At 33.0% G+C, this 17,221-nt stretch overlaps 1 protein-coding gene across 1 annotated transcript in view; it reads right to left on the bottom strand.

Annotated features, from left to right (window-relative positions):
• The window catches only part of LOC127717909 (uncharacterized), a 44,193-nt gene extending 28,330 nt beyond the window's left edge, over positions 1-15,863 (bottom strand). Inside the window, exon 1 of the mRNA XM_052223776.1 lies at positions 15,783-15,863. The gene's annotated coding sequence lies outside the window, so the exon portion shown is untranslated. The remainder of the gene's footprint in view (positions 1-15,782) is intronic.
• Between the last annotated feature and the right edge of the window lie 1,358 nt (positions 15,864-17,221).

The following is a 17,221-nucleotide window of genomic DNA, read 5'->3' as shown; positions in this document are numbered from 1 at the left end:
ACATTGAAAATTACTATTTAATTCAAAGTCATTGGACTATGACCTAGGGGGGCCGGGCAAGGCATCAAAATAGTCGTCAAACTGATATGTACTGATAGTAATGTAACTTCATACAAAATATCTTTGATCTATCACAAGACGATCCAATCAAACTAACTTAAGCAGAAAACTAAACATTGAAAATTTCTAATTATAGCAAAGTCACTTGACTATGACCTAGTGGGCAGGGCCTCAAAATAGTCGTTAAACTAATATGTACTGATAGTAATGCAACTTTATATTAAATATCAATGATCTATCACAAGCAGTTCCTATCAAACTAACTTTCCCGGAAAACTAAACAATTGTCAATTGTTGACGCCGTCATCATCGTCGCCGGAGAGGCAATCCCTGTGTCTCGCTTTCAATGACTTTCGCCACAGACGAGGCAATAAAACCACATTATAATAAATTTCAACCATTCTATTGAGAGAGAAAACATGTTATTTGGTGTAACTTAAGGAGGTACAGAAAACCTAAAGGAGGTAACTCCTTAAAAATCAGCTTAACGTTTTAATCACATACTATATTCGTAAAGAGAAATCAAGCTTGTCAATGATCAAAATTAGTGTTTGTCATACTGCTATATATCCAATGAAATTATTCCTGTAAACTTTGTGGTTCAAATTTCTTGAAATTTTCGTATTTTTGACAAGAGGTCAAAGTAAACATTTTATGAAAATTAAACGAGCTAATTCTATTTTAGTCAAAGTGTTGGGTACCCCCTTAAAATATATATCTTAAAAATATAAGTATCACTGAGGTAGATCCATCTTTCATAAAATTAATAAACTTTTTATTCTACACTAAATTTATCTCCTTGTCGCAAATTAGTAAGTTCGTTTCTTTATGTTAAAATTAACGATATCAAAAACGAAAATCGAAAACATTTCCTATCATGGAATTTCTATACATGTACGGGTAAATTTACTGTGAAAGGACACTTTCCAAGATATGTACACTGGCAAAATGTTTTAACTTGCTCTGGTTATATTTTATTTATTTGCAACTAAGTGTAGCCCAATCTTAGTTGCTTGTAAATAGATTTTATGCATAAAATATGTTAAATATAATATACTTTAGAAAGGCCATCATTAAATCAAAGTTGATCGGCTGTTTCTTGAACCATAATGTATGAACTGGTTAGATAGGTATGCAATTCTGTTTCTAAAATATCCTTAAAAGACACATTTTTTCCACACGTTTACATTTAAAACATGAGGATAGAGTAAAAAAAAATGTTTAAACCAATAACATATTCATTTATTGTAGGAAGTGCCAATTTTGTTAACTTTAAAGGTTGGTCGGGAAACTGTAAACAATCATTTTTTTTTTATTTATTGCTTAAGATGTCTTAAAAAGACATAAATTCCTTATTTGAATGAAAAATTGTCGATTATACTTTAGTTGCAATTTACAGCTGATACAATAGCACCAAACCTATTAGATGGGTATTCCAATGAAAAGCACTAGAAGATCAACAAAAGAGGTAAAACAATAACTTTTTGAGACAGCTTTACATTATAAGAGGTTGTATATCTTCGAAAAAAGATAATTCACTGATATTTATTTTATATACTTAAGTAAATGTACATAGAACATGAACATGATGCATATCCACAAAATAAGGAGATGTGGTATGATTGCCTATGTGACAGCTATCCACCGGAGTCCCTATAAAGTGGATATATGTCACTATAGGTCGCCATTCTGCCTTCAACAATGAGCAAAACCCATACGATTAAGTAATCTATAAAATGTCCTGACATGACAAAATGTGAAACAGTACACTGTTTATAGGTTTGTTGCTCACTGCTGAAATTTTAGACCAGAAGATAAAATAGAAATATATTGGCATTCTTCCAAATGTTCATATTTTGTTCTTTTTAACGAAAGATGGTTGTTGCTCAACATCATGCAAATATATCATGCCTATGTAGGACAATTCTAACATATAGAAACTTAATGGGAAAAAAGGGTAGGATGGGAAACAACGTGAGAGAAATTGGAAACTTATGAAGAGTTGGGTAATAGATAGGGACACTTAATTTCTCCTTTCTAAGTTTGCGAATAATTCATATGTTTGTTATAAGTTTCAAGTTTTCTGATGACATGTTATTTGATTGTTAACATTTGTTGCTTGATTTGGATAAGAATCATATAGAATATTTAAATACATAGACATGAAAAATGCTTTAAGCTTGTACCGTCAATTATATGTCAAGTAAGGTCATGGAAAAATATGGTTTTATTCAGACAAAAATACTACTATGGAATGTAAAATTCAATTTTTCAATTGTTTTGAAGGTAACAACATATGCTTTGGATGTAGCTGGATGATATGCCGGAAGTGACCGTCATCTAAGTCAGTCATCAAAAGACTCTGTGTCTTGTGTCTTATGTAGTCAACACGTTTTTCACTCTTTCTGGTGTCAGTACATACAGTGAAAGACTGGAGTACGTTAGCATCAGAGATTCATGCAGTAGAACTGTACAACATTGTATAAACATGGCTAAGCAATGCTTGTAACTGATTCTTTGTCAAATTAATCTTTTCAACAATTTTGCATTTTCAACTTACATAATAGTAAACCATTTTGAAATGGTCTCTCATGGCATTTGTTGAAATTTCCTAACAAAACCCCCCGTTTGCGCACATTTTTGTAGATTAACAGTTCCAATGTAATAAACTGTAGGATTTAGTCAAAATGAGAGCTTTATCCAATTTTATCCATTATATTATGTTGTTTTATGGAATAATGATTTTGTTGCTGTCAAAATTCAAAACTTTTGAGAAATTTCTGTTTGTGATAGGATTTAGTAAAAATGCTATATATCATGTATAATATGATATCAACAGTGAGTCCTGTTTCAAATTTGAAGAAATATCATGAAAATCTAAAGTTTTTGTTAAAATGAATACCAATTTTGAGAAACATCTTTTTGTGCTGGGATTTCAGTGAAAATTAATTTATAGGTACATGTATATATATATATCTTTTTAAAGTTACCCTGTGTTAAAAATCATCAGTCTGGCAACATTTTTTTATTGGCTTCTAAAAATACATAAAAATAGTTGTTATGCTCGGATTTCAATAATCCAATGCCTCATGTAAAGAAAGTGCCACGCCCTTTGTATATTAAAGAACCCTTGCAACAATTCTTTTAGGGGTCCCTAGGTGGCCTGTTGCAATTTCTGTCCCTTTCCAATTTACCCTGATTTTCCAGTGATATTTCAAATTGTCCGCCTTCATCCCAGCCTACCCTATCGCAGGACCTTTTTGAAATTGTCTTTTTTTTCATTTCACCTCAGAAATGATCTTTATATACACACCCATCATCCATTAATACAATATTATTCAAAATGTATAGCTGTACATGCTTTGCCAATTCAACATTCAGTTTAAGAAAACAGCTGCTAATATATAGGTAAGTTTATCCTTATAGAAAGAAAGGTTATACACTAAACAATCATTTATTTATATTTATCATAGACTGATAGATAGAGGATCAACCTCGGACTCGTTTTGTTCCATTCATTTGTTTTGTTGAATTATATCAAATTATTACCTTTAATTCTTTTTTGATCAGTAGACTATTGCAGGACCTACCTATTTTATTAATTGATTGTGTTCTCTTCCGGAATATGCATGAGATGTTTGCCATTGGACATAAAGCAAACCCCAATTAATCGATCATTTTATTTACAAAAACTTACTCCCCATGATAATAATTGATTGCATTTGTAATAAATATTTCTTTCTGTGCCTCACACAAAAATTTTCAAGCTTGACCTTTCCTGACCTGTCAATTGTATCTTCTTATTGTGTATAAATAGTTTGGAGCTAGTGGCTAATTCCAAACTGTCAACACCAAGTGGCACTTTGATCTTTAATCTTCACTACATCATTCTAACAATAGTTGATGGGCCGAATGGTAAAAAACATCATTCTTTGGCATGTGCATTAAATTGAAAACTTACAAAAGCAAGTTCTTGTATGAGAGATTTAGTCAATTTTAGAGCGTTTTCTAGGTGTATGTATATTGTTTGTTGTTTCTATGGCAACACTATTACAAATTCTATCTGAAATATTATTGATATTTCTCAAAAACAACGTAACCTGCATAATGTAAGCAAGATTGTATATTTCTATATGTATCTAAGTTCATTGAAATAAATTTGTCAAAATTAGCACTTTTCAGCAAATATGCAAATGGACTGCTTGTTTCCATGACAACACATTCAATGGAAAATATTGCACAATTTGAATATATGATTTTTAAAATATTTTGATGTAATTTTCCCTGTACTGAGTATTTGTTTTTGTATATTTTTCATGTTCATGAAAACAGACTGAAACGTCTTCATAATCAGCACTTTTATCCAGATTAGAGAAACTGTATATTTGTTTCCTTAATTGGTAACACCATTATGAAATACTATACTAGCAAAATTATTTATATATGTGTATACAGTGAAACTTAATTTAGTGTAGGTTGTTTTAGTTTTTCTTCTTTTGTGCACATTTAAGAAACAAACTGAAACTTTTTCAAAATTGTTTATATGTGTATATCATCATGAAATTGTTTCCATAGCAACACAGTTAAAACTATAATACCCTTATATATAAATATGTTTAAATTATTTTATGATAACAATAATTTCTACAAATTGTATATTTATTTTTTTTTCTGACTGCAAAATTCGGTTTTCAAACATTTTTTTCAAAATTTTGCAAAAGTTAATTTTATAGAAAAAAATGAAAACTATGCATTTTGTATCCATGGTTACAACATAATAAGACATAATTCCCGATTATTTTTTCGCGTTATTTATAAGATAGGGCTATGGTATTTATGAATTCATGGTTGACTTTAATTCAGGTGTCCGCAAAACAATTATAGTTAGCATTCAAAAATGTCGTCAAAAGGGTATTTTTTACCTTATGCGAACCACCTAAAAAGGGGGGGGGGGGGATATATGTGATTATGTTTGAAAATTGATATGAAAATATCAGTTGTTAAATTACAATATTAAAATGCATAAACTTAATAAAATCATAAGAATATTCCTTTCTCTTATTTATTTTTATGAAAAATTATGTTGAAAATAGCATTTTTCAGCTTAAAATCATGGATATCCAGTAGGATTCAAAAAGGTCGGAGGTTGCTATGGCAACCGATGTGCATAGCAATCAAAATTTTGCCAGTTTTTGTTTCTTTCATCAAGTTTAGTAAGTGATTTAATGTAACGTGTGACAAGTACACATAACAAATACTAGTAGACGGTTTAAAGCAAAACGTGAAAACTAGAGAGAAGAAAGTGCGAGATTTAATGTCACGTGTGACACGTACACATAACAAATACTAGTAGACGGTTTAAAGCAAAACTTGAAAACTAGAGAGCAGAAAATGGGAGATTTAATGTCACATGACAACAAATAATAGTAGACGGTTTAAAGCAATACGTGAAAACTAGAGAGCAGAAATTGCGAGATTTAATGTCCCGTGTGACACGTAAACATAAAAAAAGTAGTAGACGGTTTAAAGCAATACGTGAAAACTAGAGAGCAGAAAGTGCGACATTTAATATCAAGTGTGACACGTAGACATAACAAAACTAGTAGACGGTTTAAAGCAATATGCGAAAACTAGAAAGCAGAAAGTGCGATTTTTAATACCAAGTGTGGCACGTAGACATAACAAAACTAGTAGACGGTTTAAAGCAATACATGAAAACTAGAGAGCAGAAAGTAGGAGATTTAATATCACTTGTGACACGTAGACATAACAAAACTAGTAGACGGTTTGAAGCAATACATGAAAACTAGAGAGCAGAAAATTTGAGATTTAATGTCACGTGTGACACGTAGACATAACAAAACTAGTAGACGGTAAAAAGCAATACGTGAAAACAAGAGAACAGAAAGTGGGAGATTTAATGTCACGTGTGACACATAGACACAACAAATACTAGTAGGCGATTTAAAGCAAAACGTGAAAACTAGAGAGCAGAAAATGGGAGATTTAATGTCACGTGACAACAAATAATAGTAGACGGTTTAAAGCAATACGCGAAAACTAGAGAGCAGAAAGTGCGAGATTTAATGTCCCGTGTGACACGTAGACATAACAAAACTAGTAGACATTTTAAAGCAATACGTGAAAACTAGAGAGCAGAAAGTGCAATATTTAATATCAAGTGTGACACGTAGACATAAAAAAACTAATAGACGGTTTGAAGCAATACATGAAAACTAGAGAGCAGAAAGTTGTAGATTTAATGCCACGTGTGACACGTAGATATAACAAAACTAATAGAATGTTTAAAGCAATACGTGAAAACTAGAGAACAGAAAGTGGGAGATTTAATGTCACGTATGACACGTAGACATAACAAATACTAGTAGACGATTTAAAGCAATACGTGAAAACTAGAGAGCAGAAAGTGCAAGATTTAATGTCACTTGTGACACGTACACATAACAAATACTAGTAGACGGTTTAAAGCAAAACGTGAAAACTAGGGAGCAACAAATGGAAGATTTAATGTCACGTGACAACAAATAATAGTAGACGGTCTAAAGCAATACGTGAAAACTAGAGAGCAGAAAGTCTGAGATTTAATGTCACGTGTGACACGTAGACATAACAAATCTAGTAGACGATTTAAAGCAACACGTGAAAACTAGAGAGCAGAAAATGCGATATTTAATATCAAGTGTGACACGTAGACATAACAAAACTAGTAGACGGTTTAAAGCAATACGTGAAAACTAGAAAGCAGAAAGTGCGATATTTAATATCAAGTGTGACACGTAGACATAACAAAACTAGTAGACGGTTTAAAGCAATACATCAAAACTAGAGAGCAGAAATTTGGAGATTTAATGTCACGTGTGACACGTAGACATAACAAAACTAGTAGACGGTTTAAAGCAATACGTGAAAAGTAGAGAGCAGAAAGTGGAAGATGCATATTCATTAGTGACAAGTGAAGATCGGAGACACACCTTCATATGTAACAAATACAGATCGGTAGGTTACACTAAAACTCAAAATATTCCAAATTCTTTTTTTTTTTGTTATTCACGTTTGAAATTAATATTTACTCTTAACGTGTAGCTTTTGATGCTGTGTAAGGTTCCGCTTACTGTAGACTTGTACTTAACGTGTGGCTTTCGATGCCATGTAAGGTTACGCTTACTGTAGACTTGTACTTAGCGTGTGGCTTTCGATGCCGTGTAAGGTTACGCTTACTGTAGACATGTGCTTAACGTGTGGCTTTCGATGCCGTGTAAGGTTCCGCTTACTGTAGACTTGTACTTAACGTGCGGCTTTCGATGCCGTGTAAGGTTCCGCTTACTGTAGACTTGTAGTAACGTTGAGCCGTTTTATCGTTGAATAGGTGAATTATTATTGCACATTGATACAACAATTCTAATAAAGGTTTTTTTTCAAATTCAAAAGCAAGATGTATGTCATAAAAAAGGAGTTTTGTGATTCTTTATCTATTTACACTTTTCCCAGACTGGTTCGTGATTTTTTTATCTGGTTCTGTGTGCATTTTAACCTTTTCTGACCGGTTTCATTAATTTGAAGAAGAAAAAAACAGGCATTTTTTTGTGTCTTTTTTATTCATTCGGAGCATTACACTCGGCATATTCCCTTTATTCGTTAATAAAATATTCATTTCCTCTCTACTCCGCTACAATATTTTCCCCTCTCCAAAACAGGAATCCCCTTAAAGGGGCATTAGCTACGAGATGTGAAAAAAAATGAAATATGTTTGTTTTCCTTCAATCATTGATGTAAGTGAAATAGTGAAATAATAATTTAGCAGCCATTTTGGTTCAATTTTGTCAAAATAAGCTAAGAAACATCGCCTATGGATTATTCTCTTGTAAGTGAATAATTCATCATGATTGTATCCGTATTCATGTGACCTTCAATTTAACCCCTTAGCTTCGCCTTGAGATGGGTACGCATTAACTAGACGTGTTCAGCTATTAAAAGGAAAAGAATGTCTACGTGAAGGTTGGCGCCAATTAAAACGTTTAAACCCGCTGCATTTGTTTGCACCTGTCCTAAGTCAGAAACCTGATGTTCAGTGGTTGTCGTTTGTTGATGTGGTTCATAAGTGTTCCTCGTCTCTCGTTTTTTATATAGATTACACCGTTGGTTTTCCTGTTTGAATGGTTTTACACTGGTCATTTTTGGGGCCCTTTATGGCTTGCTGTTCGGTGTGAACCAAGGCTCCGTGTTGAAGGCCGTACTTTGACCTATAATGGTTAACTTTTACAAATTGTGACTTGGATGGAGACTTGCCTCATTGGCACTCATACCGCGTATTCTTATATCTATTGAAAGTGAAACAAGGGAAAACCATTTAGTTGCATGATTTGATCCACAAAAACTCATTCTTATACAGGTAATAATTCGTAAGGGTTCCGCGGAACCCAGTGTCTCGCCTACTTTTTCTGTTAATCGCAGGCTCAACAAAAATGAGGAAGTAAATCAATAAAAATATTCCTCTTGATACTATCTTTTGATTGTAAGAAGCTTCTGTCCAAGTTTGGTAAAAATCCAGGATAGTTTATGAATCTAATAAATGTTTAAAAACTTTAACTGCAGACTGAATGTAATGTTAACTGGAAGAAAACAAAATTTCCTCCTAGATACTAGCATTTGATTATAAACAAGCTTCTGTCCAAGTTTGGTACAAATCCAAAATAGTATAAGAAAGTTATTAAAATTTAAAAAACTTTAACCACAGAGTGAATGTGTTGTTTCCTGGCAGAAAATCTAAGTCCATTTAAAAGTAAAATACGGAAAAAATGGATTTATTTTTTTACAAAATTTCCTTCTAGATACTAGCTTTTGATCATAAACAAGCTTCTGTCCAAGTTTGGTACAAATCCAAAATAGTATAAGAAAGTTATTGAATTTTTTAAAACTTTAACCACAGAGTGAATGTGTTGTTTCCTAGCAGAAAATCTAAGTCCATTTAAAAGTAAAATACGGAAAAAATGGATTTATTTTTTTACAAAATTTCCTTCTAGATACTAGCTTTTGATCATAAAAAAGCTTCAGTCCAATTTTGGTACAAATCCAAAATAGTATAAGAAAGTTATTAAATTTTTTAAAACTTTAACCACAGAGTGAATGTGTTGTTTCCCGTCAGAAAAACTAAGTCCATTTATAAGTAAAATACAGAAAAAATGGAATTTTATTTTTACAAAATTTACTTCTGGATACTATCTTATGATCATAAACAAGCTTCTGTCATGTTTGGTAGAAATCCAGGATAGTTTAAGAAAGTTATTAAAATTTCAAAAACTTTAACCACAGAGTGAATATTTGTGGACGCCGCCGACGACAACGACGACGACGACGACGACGACGACGCCGACGGAATGTAGGATCGCTATGTCTCGCTTTTTCGACTAAAGTCGAAGGCTCGACAAAAACGATGATTAACACATTTTTAACCTATACCACGAAATCAAACAGACATATATAGAAAAATCCAATTGCACGTGTTCGCAATCTATGTATATCTATATTATTGTTTATATCGGGTTATATGACCATCGGCAATCTTCGGAGATCACCTCGATGGTAAATTAGATGGCGTCTAGAATGAAATACGCACGAAATGCTGATGCATATGATCGAGTTCATGCATCATAAATTGTTTTTTTTTGACTTTTAATAATTTGGATATACTGTTCAGTATGTTATCAATCAAATATGAGAATTTCAATCAAATTGGTGAACATTTATTTGACAGCTAATGCCCCTTTAAAAATTTCTAACCAAATTAAAGTACGATTTTTCTGATTGATCTTCCTTGTTATTCTGTCTTATGGTTACAATAGCAATTAATATTTGTATATGCCTAGCCACTTGATATAACTTATCTACTTCAGCGTATTTTAAAAGTAACACAACGGGTGTCGCATGTTAAGTAAGATATGTTTACCCATAAAGAGTACTAGAGATCACCTCTTGTGTTTGTTGTCTTTAAATTTCTATGAAATGTTTTGTGATTGTTTGTCTTTTGTCCTTTCGAATTGGGTTTTTTTTCTGCCGTTTGTAGTTAATTCTTTTTGAAACATAAGCTAAAAATGTCCCCTTTGGTATCTTCCGCCTCTTTTTATTAGTATTAAAATATTTCTATAAAAAAACTAAGTCGGTTTATAATTTTTAAAGATATGACAACATTTCTTTGTATTTGTTTCCTTCAGTGACCAAGTCGATCATTAACCAAGAATTGACTTGAGAATAGTAAAGGGTCATCCCTGAACCTATACAGGCTCCTGTCATGTCTGAACCTATACAGGCTCCTGTCATCCATGAACCTATACAGGCTCCTGTCATGTCTGAACCTAAACAGGCTCCTGTCATGTCTGAACCTATACAGGCTCCTGTCATGTCTGAACCTATACAGGTTCCTGTTATGTCTGAACCTATACAGGCTCCTGTCATCCCTGAACCTATACAAGCTCCTGTCATGTCTGAACCTATACAGGCTCCTGTCATGTCTGAACCTATACAGGCTCCTGTCATGTCAATCTATACAGGCTCCTGTCATGTCAATCTATACAGGCTCCTGTCATGTCTGAACCTAAACATGCTCCTGTCATGTCTGAACCTATACATGCTCCTGTCATGTCTGAACCTATACATGCTCCTGTCGTGTCTGAACCTATACAGGCTCCTGTTATGTAGTATAACCTATACAGGCTCCTGTCGTGTCTGAACCTATACAGGCTCCTTTCATGTCTGAACCTATACATGCTCCTGTCATGTCTAAACCTATACATGCTCCTGTCATGTCTGAACCTATACAGGCTCCTGTCATGTAGTATAACCTATACAGGCTCCTGTCATGTCTGAACCTATACAGGCTCCTGTCATGTAGTATAACCTATACATGCTCCTGTCATGTCTGAACCTATACATGCTCCTGTCATGTCTGAACCTATACAGGCTCCTGTCATGTAGTATAACCTATACAGGCTCCTGTCATGTAGTATAACCTATACAAGCTCCTGTCATCTCTGAACCTATACAGACTCCTGTCATGTCTGAACCTATGCAGGCTCCTGTCATGTCTGATTCTATACAGGTTCCTGTCATGTCGGAACCTATACAGGTTCCTGTCATGTAGCAAATCTATACAGGCTCCTGTCATGTCTAAACCTATATAGGCTCCTGTCTTCCCTGAACCTATACAGGCTCCTGTCATGTAGTTTAACCTATACAGGCTCCTGTCATGTACTATAACCTATACAGGCTCCTGTCATGTCTGAACCTATACAGGCTCCTGTCATGTCTGAACCTATACAGGCTCCTGTCATGTAGTAGAACCTTTGTTATCGTTGGACTTCCGTATGACTAAACGGGATGCATAGATACGCAGCCACGTCCGGTCGGAATTGGAATTTTAAATCCGATGCTTTATTTATGATCAACTTTAAATTATAGTCATGATAGTATGGACGTTTTGATAGGCACCGTTACGTCGGATACTTTGACAGTATATTTTCTATAAATAATCTGATCATTATTATTTTTTTGGCAATAAGTTTTGTTTACTAAGGTGTATTTTGTATACTTCAAGATTTTTTTTAAAATACGTCTGTTGTCTATCAGAGAAAATTTATCTCAAAACTAACTGCTCTGTGGATTTCTGTCTTACATTCTGCTTACCCTTCCGGAGCACATGCGATCACCCTATGTTTTTGTAGGGGATCGTATTGCTCAGTCTTTAGTTTTCTATGTTGTGTTTTGTGTACTATTGTTTGTCTGTTTGTCTTTTTTCTTTTTTAGCCATGGCGTTGTCAGTTTATTTTCGACTTATTTTGAGTTTGAATGTCCCTTTTGGTATCTTTTGACTCTCTTTAACATGGTTGTCTGTTTAACTGAATTTAAAGTGTATGCTCTTTTTTAATATAACAGCATTTTTCAAGTGGCAGTCCAAATTTCCCGTCGTCCTTCATTTTATTCCAACCACTCTGCACAATCAACAAATTATATCTTAAAATTGTTGATTTCTTTTTGTCATGAATTCAGAATTCATGAAATATTCTCCACTGGACGTTATGAGATCAACAATCAATCACTCGAAACCGACGGTCTGTTTAAACCTATTGGAATTTTAAATTTGAAAGTGTCTAAATAAGATAAATATTCGATCAGTATTCGCAAGAAATGTGATAGATTAATTACAACTTGTGTTGGTGTACATGTATGCGGTGTTCCGACAAACTGGTAATTTCGTCACCTGGGGATATAAATTTGACATTAAACTTCCTATTTTACTATACACTGTCGTGTCATTCCCGTATATTGCATAAGGTACATGTACCATATATTCAACAGACATACCCACAGGCACTCGTCTCTGACAAAATACGCATGTGTATAACGTCACAGTACTCAAATTGCACCCATTTAGCAAAAATAGCAGCGGCAATGTTACAAGTTTTCTTAGAGACCAAATAATTTGTATTTTTATGATTTGACATTATTTGCACATCTTTCAACGTAGCTAAATATATTTAAATATACACAAAACGCTCACAGAATTTATATATCAAAAGATGAAGTATTCACTTGAAAACGTAAAATCTAGGGAAACGTCACTATGTGACGTCCACAAAAAGTCAACTTTTAAAAATGAGCAATTAAAATATGTTACAGGCATTCAATTTTTTTAAAAATGAATACTAAGCATGGAATATTGTCAAATTGTTCTAAATATTTGAAGAAATAAAACAAAACATCAGTTATTCTATTTTTACGGATGCGAATTTAAACATGGATGCAATTTGGGTACTCCTCATTACAGAATCATGGATCGTTTGGATTTGGTTCAAACCCATTTTTCTATGAACTATATAGCAAATAAGGATACATCGACAAAATGAACACAGAATGGAAACTTTTGTCTCGATCAAAAATAAACGGAGGCGAAAAAACTGTCAAAATAGGTATTTTTCAGAGACAAGTGCCTGTGGAAATACCCATACACATGCATTTTACAGGCTTCATTTTGAAGGACTCCAAATCGTAACGTTGAAACAAATAAGAATACAACGAAAAAACAAAATATAGATAAATAAAAAAAAAACTGCTTGATAACAATATTAAGTTAAATTTTGCAATAGTGAAGAATTCCTATCTTAAATTCACATATATATGTACGTAATATTTTTTATTATTTCTTTATTCCATTTGTTATTGTTTAGAGACCAGCGGAAGCCCGACTCCGGGTGCGGGATTTTCTCGTTGTGTTAGAGACCAATTGGTGGCCTTGGGCTGTTTTCTGCTCTTTGGTTGTGTTGATGTCTCTTTGACACATTCCCCGTTTCTATTCTGAATTTTATCTTTATATAGACGGAAATTAATTCAGGAAAGGATTTACCCGACTACAGTTCTAGAAATTCATTAGGGATTGAAATGAAGTTTTATATATAATGCATTATGATATATATCCAAAATGGGTCAGACGGAAAGGTCATAGTTTCTAAGAGATTAAAATGAGTGTGGAAAACTAGTGTCTGGATTGTAATCTATTACCACAAATGGGATTGCAGTAAACTATTCAGTGCTGCACACACAGATCTGAGTGTAGAAAAAGTGTGTCTGGATTGTAATGTATTACCACAAATGGGATTGAAGTAAAATATTCAGTGCTACACACACAGATCTGAGTGTAGCCAATTTTCAACTGTTACACTACTGTATTGAGTTGTGGAATGGTTGGTCGCTAAAACTTACCATACACCGACACCTGTTTTGCTTTTCCAGATCCAGTAAACTATAGTCTAGAGGTTGTTGTTGGTTTTCTATCCATCATATTTTTTTCTTCTTAAAATATTGCTCGATTTGCAATATTGCTGTCCCATTTATAAATATTTTTCCATGCGTGCGCATTACCGGTAAACTGAAGATACGTTTTGTATGTTTTTATAAGGAATCCTATAAAACGTTTGCATTTTTTTTTTGTCTTAAATCATCACCCAGTGGCAGATCCGGGGCGGAAAAGGGGGGGGGGGGGGTCCGGGGGTTGGAAACCCCCTTTTTTCAATGCATTTGAATGGGGACATATAGTAGTAACCCCCCCTTTTTATCCTGGGTTAGGAACCCCCCTTTTTATAAATGGCTGGAACTGCCCCTAATCAGCCACGGTTATATTATTCTTGTTCTCAAAAGTAGACGAACTGCTTGAACTGATACTAGTCTAGACTTAGATAAAACATTTAATAAACATGTTGATTAGTCACTATAAGTCAATATGATTTACAGAAAACTTCAACAGTAGATATGCTTTGACAACTCAACTAAATACATCCCTTTTCATGTCTCTACGTGTAGTACTATTTTTATCAAAAACTTTGTTTTATATTCCAATACCATATCCTTTCTTATTAAAACTAATTTATTCATACATTTTAAAGCTATGTTTTATTTCATTTTCATATTCTGCTCTATTGGGTGTATTTAAATATAACTTAGTTTATATGTGGCCTTCACTTAGACGGTGTCACGTGTTTTTATCGATTATGAATTATTATTTAAGTAAAACATAAAACTTGAAGTTATGAGAAATACAAATGATAAACAACCACAAAAAATAAATTGATTTGAATACACCAAAATAACTAAGAATCCCTTGTCCTCAGCTCCAACGACTGTATTATAATGGGACATGTTTTTATTCACTTGATTTATATATGAAGATTTAATTTAGTCAATTATCATCGGCTATTTGGTGATTATGTCTATTTCACAGTTCACTTTATCAATCTACCTACATTGACGAATAAATAACTAAAATCACGTAAAATTACTTTCCGACAGAAGAGATATCGTATCAATCTCGATGCAGAGGTCAAAGCGAGTGTTTTATGTGTGGAAATATATATAATTATATGTACCAACATACCCCCTCAAAAATACCCCCCCCCTTTTTTCAAGTATAAAGAGTTTTGTGGATTCTATCGTTTTTCGGTATAGGCAAGACCATGAGTGGTGGTTATCAGGGTTTTTCTTTTTACGATAGGGGACGACCATTTGATATTCTGAAGCAAAAGGTGGGCAAAGAGGATTTTTTTTAACATTCAGGCATAAAGAATGGTATTGAGTATTTGTTCATTAGACAGACACAAAGATATTCAGATTAAACCTGTATGACACAGGACCGATATGAAATGCCTGTACCAAGTCAGGAATATGACAGTTGTTTTCCATTCGTTTGATGTGTTTGAGCTTTTGATTTTGCCATTTGATATAAAAGCACTTTCCGTTTTGAATTTTCCTTGGAGTTCTGTATTTTTGTTATATTACTTTTTAAGCAAGATATGTTGATGAAAACTAACGGGACGATCATTTGAAAACGGAGGATGGGGTTGCAGGAAGGTTTTGGAAATTTTGAAATGAATATTGTGACCTGGTAAGAACTAAAAAAAAATCTTTGCCTTAAGACATTATGAAAAAAAGAATATTCTGCCCCATTAATTGCACGAATTAAATAGGTGTATATAAATTTGAATTTTGTAAAAAGCGAAATCAAATTGCTGACTTAGCAACGGGTGACAATGAATATTCTGTCGTCAAAAATCTTCCTTGTCACCCTTAGAAAATCAAAAGGTCGTCCCTTAATTCTTGAAGACCATGATATATTTCTGTTATCCTCATTTATATAAGCTGGTGATTTAAATGGTACTTACCGAGGTAGTTATAACATACAGTGTAGTACAATATACCTTTGTATGTTAACCTTCCTTTAAGCATGTGAAAACACCTGTTACATAAACTGTAGTAACATTATTATTCAAAGTAACATATAAATAGCAGATTTATATGGCAAGCCGTTTTTACTATTCATTCTAACTTCAAGATATCTAATAAATTTTAAAAGATATCGCATATAGTTTATTAGATATCGCATATAGTTTATAAGATATCTTTTATAGTTTATAAGATACCTTACATACTTTATAAGATATCTTATAAAGTTATAAGATATCTTATAAAGTTATAAGATATCTTATAAAAACTAGATTATATAAGATTTATTATATATTATATGAGATATCCTATATATATATTATATGAGATATGTTATATATTATATGAAATATCTTATATATCATGAGGTATCTTGATGTAAGAATAACTAGTAAAACGGCTTGCCATATATAAATAGCAGATTTAGCTATTTGTATCGTAAATATTTTCATCAATAGGCATAGGTTATCACTAGACCACGTCGATCAGATGGAATCCAAACAAAAAATCTAAAACAGAGAAAAGAATATACAAAGAGGTTCCAATCACCCAAACTATGAAGGTCTTGATAGGGTTTACAGAATAGAAAATAATGGACAATAGGCGCAAAGTAAAGAGGGGAAAATAAAGAGTAGAGAAAAATAGGCAGAAAAATATAGAACAGTGAATAATGGGGTGCTAAGATATAAAGAAAGGAAATAATGGGTAAAATAGATAATGAATAGAGAGAATGGTCTAAAAATTAGATAATAAAGACATGAAGGACCCTCATTTAGACCCTTAAATATTACTGAAGAGCACATGTTTACCAATTGTTTTTCAAAATATTGCTGATTTGTCCTCATTCGGTCCACATATCTCTACTATCGTCATTCTATCAAATATTTTGTATAGCTATATTATTAGAGGTCGGTCAATTAAACGTATATCCAATCGTATCAGATACGTTGGCGAATACTTATATTTATCCTGCAATCGACCTTTCTACTATACTAATACAGATGTACAGATAACACGAAGCGATATACAAACAAATGTACAAAATTAATTGCAGGATAAAAACAATAACTGTTTAGTGTTTTAAATATCAGATGTATTTGTACTCGACTCGAAACAGGAGTAATAGCTCGCTGAAGCTCACATTACACCTGTTTCTTTGCCTCGTACACATACAGCTGGTATTTAAAGACACTAAACAGTTATTGTCTATATAAGGGCATATACTATTATCTTACCTCCTATACAATTCTAGAAATATGATCTTAATGGTTTCAACAGAAGAAATTGATGAACTATTTGTTTTTGTATAGACCAATGGAAGTATAGGTTCTTAATACTAACGGTACCATAGTCGTTACATAGTGTGCTTGTGACCTAA

This window comes from Mytilus californianus, unplaced genomic scaffold, assembly GCF_021869535.1.
Source record: "Mytilus californianus isolate M0D057914Y unplaced genomic scaffold, xbMytCali1.0.p SCAF_10, whole genome shotgun sequence".
Lineage (NCBI taxonomy): Eukaryota > Metazoa > Mollusca > Bivalvia > Mytilida > Mytilidae > Mytilus > Mytilus californianus.
Note: the sequence above shows the minus strand (reverse complement) of the source record. Positions and strands in the feature narration are given on the sequence as shown.